Consider the following 6,583-nt stretch of genomic DNA (forward strand, 5'->3'; position numbering starts at 1 on the left):
AGGTGATGATCTTGCCCTCTGTGAGTTCAAGCCCCGTGCTGGGCTCTGTACTGACAGCTCAGAGCCTGGAGCCAGCTTCAGATTCTGTGTCTCCCTCTCTCGCTGCTCCTCCCTACTCATGCTCTGTCTCTCTCTGTCTCTAAAAATAAATAAATGTTAAATTTTTTTTTAAAAAAAGATGAAACAAATGTGGGAAAAAGTTAATAATTAGTGAATTATAGTAAAGCGTAGTTAGGTATTCATTGCACAATTTTTTCCACTTTACTATAAGTTTGTACTTTTAATTTTTTTTATTTTTTTTTAAGTTTATTTATTTATTTTGAGAGACACAAAGACAGTGTGAGTGGGTGAGGGGCAGAGAGAGAAGAAGAGAGAATCCCAATCAGGCTCCACACTGTCAGCACAGAGACTGATGCAGGACTTGAACTCATGAACTGTGAGATCATGACCTGAAACCAAGAGTCAGATGCTTAACTGACTGAGCCACCCAGGCATCGCTGTAAGTTTGTACTTTTAAAAATAAGAGGTTAGAGGGGCACCAGGTGGCTCAGTTGATTAAGCGTTTGACTTTAGCTCAAGTCATGATCTCACAGTTCTTGAGTTCAAGCTCCACCTCAGGCTCTGTGCTGACAGTTCAGAGCCTGGAGTCTGCTTCAGATCCTGTGTCTCCCTCTCTCTCTGCCCCTCCTCCACTCATGTTCTGTCTGTCTGTCTCTCTCTCTCTCTCTCTCTCAAAAATAAAATAAACATTAAAAAATAATAATAAGAGGTTGGAAAAAATTACAATAATTTTCTTATATTAGTGTGTGTCATGAGAAAAGTACAAGGCTAGGACAAACTTTTTATTCATTCACAAATATTTACTACCTGCCTCCCACCTGCCAGACATTTTTCTAGAGTTGGATGGATCAGCAAACAAAACAGGCAAAGAGCCCTGATTTTGTGGAACATCTGAGCTTTTACCTCATGTCTGAGCTTCCTCCTTTTTTCCATAGATGAGGATGGAGGATGACAATTGGGCTGGACTCAGTGAGGTCTATCATAAGGTCCCGTTCTACACTAAATGCTATCGTTTAGATGAACGAATTTGTGTTGAATGGATATGATAACAGTGGCTAATTTCTTCCACTTAGTGTTTTTTTTTAAGCTTCTTTATTTATTTTGAAAGCAAGAGAGACAGACAGAATCCTAAGCAGACTCTATGCTGTCAGTGCAAAGTGTGACGCTGGCTTTGAACTCACAAAGTGTGAGATCGTGCCCTGAGCTGAGATCAAGAGTCAGATGCTTAACCAACTGAGCCACCCAGGCTCCCACTTAGTGTTTTAAAAAAAGACTATATTGCAATGAATGCAAAACCACTAACCAACAATGCTTACGTACAGGATATAACAGAAAATACCAGTATCAGTCCTGCTTTTTGTATTATTACAAACCAAAGCAAGACACTATCAAAGTATTTATTGAAAACATCCTAAGTTGTTAAATTCTCTTTGGTTTTTCTTTCCAAAATTATTAAGGAAAAAATCTATTTCCAGTAAAAGAAAACATATTCTTTACCTTGTCTTCCTTTGCAGATCCTATACTGCTTTTCCAAATCTGTCTAAATTAAAAAAAAAAAAATGCATCACCATTAATGGTTATGCATTGTCCTAAACAAAATGTAAAACACGGAGTGTTAATTGAAAGCTAAATTTAAAAGTAGTAGCCAAAGATGACTTGTTAAAATAACTTTAGATATCTGCCAATTCAATAGGATCGACATTTTTATGAAAAACACATAAGATTTTCTGAAAAATAGAATAAATAGGAAATACTTGTCTATTTAATTGACTGGGCCAGAATATACTTCTCTAGACACTGCATACAATTCTTAATGTTGTTTATGTTCTGAATTCAAATTTGAGGTCAGATGAAAGGTTTTGTTTCTTTCCTATTCATTCTCTTTTATTTTATCTTTTGAGTTTATCAATAATAATGAGTAGCTTTCTGCTGTTGGTGCTACTTGTACAATGACAGTTCAGAACTCTCCAGATCCTCACTGCATTTGCTTTGCCATGTAATTACCCACTTTTGTGTGTGTGCATGTTGTGGGGTGGTGTTGGATGGGGTCTGAAAAATCTTATCTTTTAGCAAATGCACTTGCTATGCAAAACAAGTACAAGAAGCCTGGAAAGTAGGAGAAAGGAAAGTGGAAATTTCTGTACTGATGTTTAAGGAGATCCCTCAAAGAGTTAAGGAAATTCAGATCAGGAAGAAGATATAAGGGATAACTGTGGAAAAGACACTGGGCTTTGATTTCAATCAAACAGGGAAGAACAAGGCAAATGAAAGGAAGATTTTCTCGCCAGACAGAAAGAATGGAATTTAAGTTTACTAAAAGTTGCTAATCGAGTGGGGGAGATGGTTAAGTATTTTTCACCTGAAGAGAGAAGGAGAGAAGAAATCAGCATTGAGAAGTTTATCAAGAGGGAGAGGGGCACCTGGGTGGCTACGTTGGTTAAGCATCTGACTTCTGCTTAGGTCATGGTGCGTTCAAGCCCCGCGTCGGGCTCTGTGCTGACAGCTCAGAGCTTGGAGCCTGCTTCGGATTCTGTGACTCCCTCTCTCTCTCTGCCCCTCTCCTGCTCATGCTCTGTCTCTCTCTGTCTCTCAAAAAACAAATAAACGTTAAAAAAAATTTAAAACAAGAGGGAGAGAGATGAGGAGGTATTATATCAGCGCAAGCAGGAACAGATATTTTCATCATATTTAAATGTCCCAGAAGAGAGGGACAAGTTTGAGCAAATAAAAATAAGAAGATGCTTTTCTTTCTTTTCTTGTTTATTAAGTATAAGACAGGCAAGAAATGGAGAGATCTTGCCTGCTCTCCTTCCTTTCTGTTTCATTCTTTCTCCCTGTCTCTCTCCCTCTCTAACACCCGAAGGCAATGTGGGGAAATAACTAAAAGTGTGGGCTCAGAGCACCTGAGTGGCTCAGTTGGTTAAGCATCCAACTTTGGCTCAGGTCATGATCTCACAGTTCATGGGTTTGAGCCTGTGACTTCCTCTTTCTCTGTCCCCCCTCCACTCACTCCCTCTCTCTCTCTCTCTGTCAAAAATAAACATTAAAAACAATTAAAATGTGGGCTCCAAGAAAGATGAAGTGACATGGAAGTGAAGATATTAAGAAACGTTAGGAAAATTGCTAGTTATTTTTGAGCCTTGGATAAATTATAAGCAGATAAAATATAGCTTTGGAAGACTGTCTTTCTGTTGATTTTGCTTCCCTCACCACCTGTTCCCCTCCTCTCACCACACACACTCATAGGAACCCCTCTCCCCACCCACCTTCTTTATTATTGTTGCCTGCCTGACCTGTTCTTTCTGGATTAGCCCCACTTCTTACCAGTCTGTCTTCAACTTGAATCAAGTAATGACTCTGCCTTTAGAAGTTCAAACAGTGGGGCGCCTCGGTGGCTTGTTAAGCATCGGACTATAGCTCAGGTCATGATCTCACAGTTTGTGAGCTGGAGCCCCGAGGGGCTCTGTGCTGACAGCTCAGAGCCTGGGACCTGCTTCGGATTCTCTGTTTCCCTCTCTCTCTGCCCCTCCCCTTCTCTCTCTCTCTCTCTCAAAAATAAATAAACATTTAAAAAAAAGAAGTTCAAACAGTGGATAACTAATAATTACCTTATTTATAGAATATAAATAATAGGATTATATAGGATAGAAAATATAGGATATAAATAATTAGGCCTATTTAATACTGTAATCTATGACCTTGCTAACCAAAGGGCTCCAACAGCTGCTGTGGAGAGATGGTGAGAAGAAAGGGAGGAAGGCCAGGAAGGCAAGGTGAATAGGTAAGTAGCTGTTATTCCTCTCAGGAATACCTAAATTTTAAAAACTGAAGTTGTCATTTAACCCCAAAGAAGAGATCTTTCATGGAGAAGTTTATCCACCATGAGATTGACCCTCTTCCTGAAATCTTTGATTGTTGGAGAAGTATCCAGGATTTTCATTTACATCCCTTGAAACTTCTTACTTTGCCTCCATATAACACTAGTTTCAGCTTACAGTACTGAGTTTCCAAGAAACTGTATGTGAAATATATCTAACCATGTTAATGGTCAGTGTTAAAAAATTCTAAAAGGCTCGGAGTAGTGATACATGCAGTTCCTCAGTTGTGTCAATAGGTGGTGCCATTTATACACAACAATGTATTTTCTCACTTCTTATTTAATATAATAATTTCTCAAAAATGTTAATATGGACAAATAACTGGCCTGTGTGCTCTATTGAATTTGTATGCTTTCAGCAATCATTACTTCTTGAGGAGAAATTTTCTAATGTTTTATTTTGTTATTTTCATTGATTACTATTTCTGTTTAAAACAGTTTACATCTGTTACTAAGAAAGTCACTTCAGCCAGGAAAAGGCCTCTCTACCCCCCAAATTTCATTTCAACCACGTTTTGGTTCAAAGTGGTAAAAAGAGAGAGGTAGAAACAAAAGCTAAAGAGATTCTCTTCCAGGTACACTGCCTAAGTGTCAACGAGGCTGGTCAGGGGTGATTCTAAAACCAAAGATATCTGCAGGGATTGTCCCTTTCATTCAGAGAAAAAGATTTCCCAATTATGTATTTTGTTTCCCTCTCTGATGGCCTCTCGTCAGTCCATAAATACTCATAGCTGGTTCTGCCAGCATTTTGGGTTTGCAGATTATGTGTTTTATGAGGCAAAACATAGCAACACAAACATTTATACTGCCCCCACGTTTTACAACCTCAATTGGTGCATTTTATATAAAGGCCACAAAATGAACACGGTTATGAATGCAAATTGGATATACCTCAAGGACGCCACAGGCTGAAATTGAGAATAAAGCAGATTGAGAAACCAAAAGCCTATGCTGAGAAAGGTAAGGAGTGAACTCCTCCAGTTACCATTTTCATTCCCACAGGCTAGAAATTAGCCAAGGGAAAGGGAGATTATGTTTTTCATTTAGGAAACTTGATTTCTGATATGACTTGGATATAAGTAATGGAGTTTCTGTTATGTAGGAATGAAGTAATTTCTATGAAGGAGTCAAACAAAAATCGTTGTGAAATATCACTGTATGCTAGGATCTATTTTTTGGTTTTATCTTGTTTGGGTTTTTGTTGTTGTTGTTTCTATGTATCATGCGCCTCTAAGTTTTTTGTTTTGTTTTGTTTTGTTTTTAAATACAGTAAAACTTGTTTGATGTTCCTTAAAATGCTTCTCTAAAGATCAGTATTCAATGCAAGGGCCACTTGCCGTAGTTCTGTAGGGTTTACTTCAGTCAGGAAAGTAAGACGTTTGCTTTGTCTTTCAGGCTGGTGTGTCATTTATTAAACCAATTTTAACCTTCCTCATAGGAATATTTCACCTTGTTTCTTCACTATTCATGAGCAATAATAATTATTTCCAAAACTCTTTTAAAGTCTTCGCAAATGGCTAAGAATATTCCAGTAAAACCGCAGTAATTGTCAAGGAATGGGTCTATACTAAACAAGTTGACAGATACACCTGAAAACTTTGATTCTTCAGGGTATGCTTGCAACTGGCAATACTTTGGTTGGCCAGTTACTAATTACTAGATCACTCTTCCCCTTCTAACAGCTTTGGGCCCTGGAGTAGGAAGGGTGCCAGATGCCCAGAGACTGAGTTGTCCTTCAGTAAGAGTTCATTCTTTGTGTTTGTAAACTGATGGCTAAGTAATACACACAAAAGAGCATTGTTAATTTATTTTGCTAGGAAATAAAAATAACAATAGCTTTTTTTTTTTTTTAGAGACAGATGCAGAGAGAGAGATCACAAGTGGGGAGAGGTGTGCAGATGGAGAAAGAGAAAGAATTTTTTTGTTTAATGTTTATTTTTGTGAGAGAGACAGAGACAGAGACAGAGAGAATGAGTGGGGGAGGAGCAGAGAGAGAGGGAAACACAGAATCCGAAGCAGGCTCCAGGCTCTGAGCTGTCAGCACACAGCCCGAGGTGGGGCTTGAACCCACGAACTGTGAGATCATGACCTGACCCGAAGTTGGACGCTGAACCAACTGAGCCACCCAGGTGCCCCACAATAGTTTTTCTTATATTTCTAATTTTGCCCTGGGACTGGGCCAATTACTTTATATATACATTGCCTAACTCAATATTAAAAGCAACGATACGTGGGACAATTGTAAAATTTTTGTCTAAAGTTAGGCTACTCAGATTAATACATAATTTCCTGCTTAGTGTCTAGTCTGTAAAATAATCATAATATAATTTGTAATTGTGCCCTAAGACTTTACAAATGAAATGGAGTCCCTTAGAAAATGTTTATAAGTGCCTTTTATATATCATGATGTAAGCTCAGCTAATTGATTGGGACCTATGATGTATTAAGTAATGATTTAATGATAAGCCACACTTGAAACCTTTTAGAAACAAATGCTGACCAGTTGAAACAAACGATACTTCTTGAATTGAAGCAAAAAATATAAGTCAATTCACTTGATTATAAGCATTTGTGAGGCCATTAAGAACTCATTTCTTAAATGAGAATTTTAGACAATGTTTAAAAATCCCCGAATATTTCGCCATT

This window comes from Acinonyx jubatus, chromosome B1, assembly GCF_027475565.1.
Source record: "Acinonyx jubatus isolate Ajub_Pintada_27869175 chromosome B1, VMU_Ajub_asm_v1.0, whole genome shotgun sequence".
NCBI lineage: Eukaryota > Metazoa > Chordata > Mammalia > Carnivora > Felidae > Acinonyx > Acinonyx jubatus.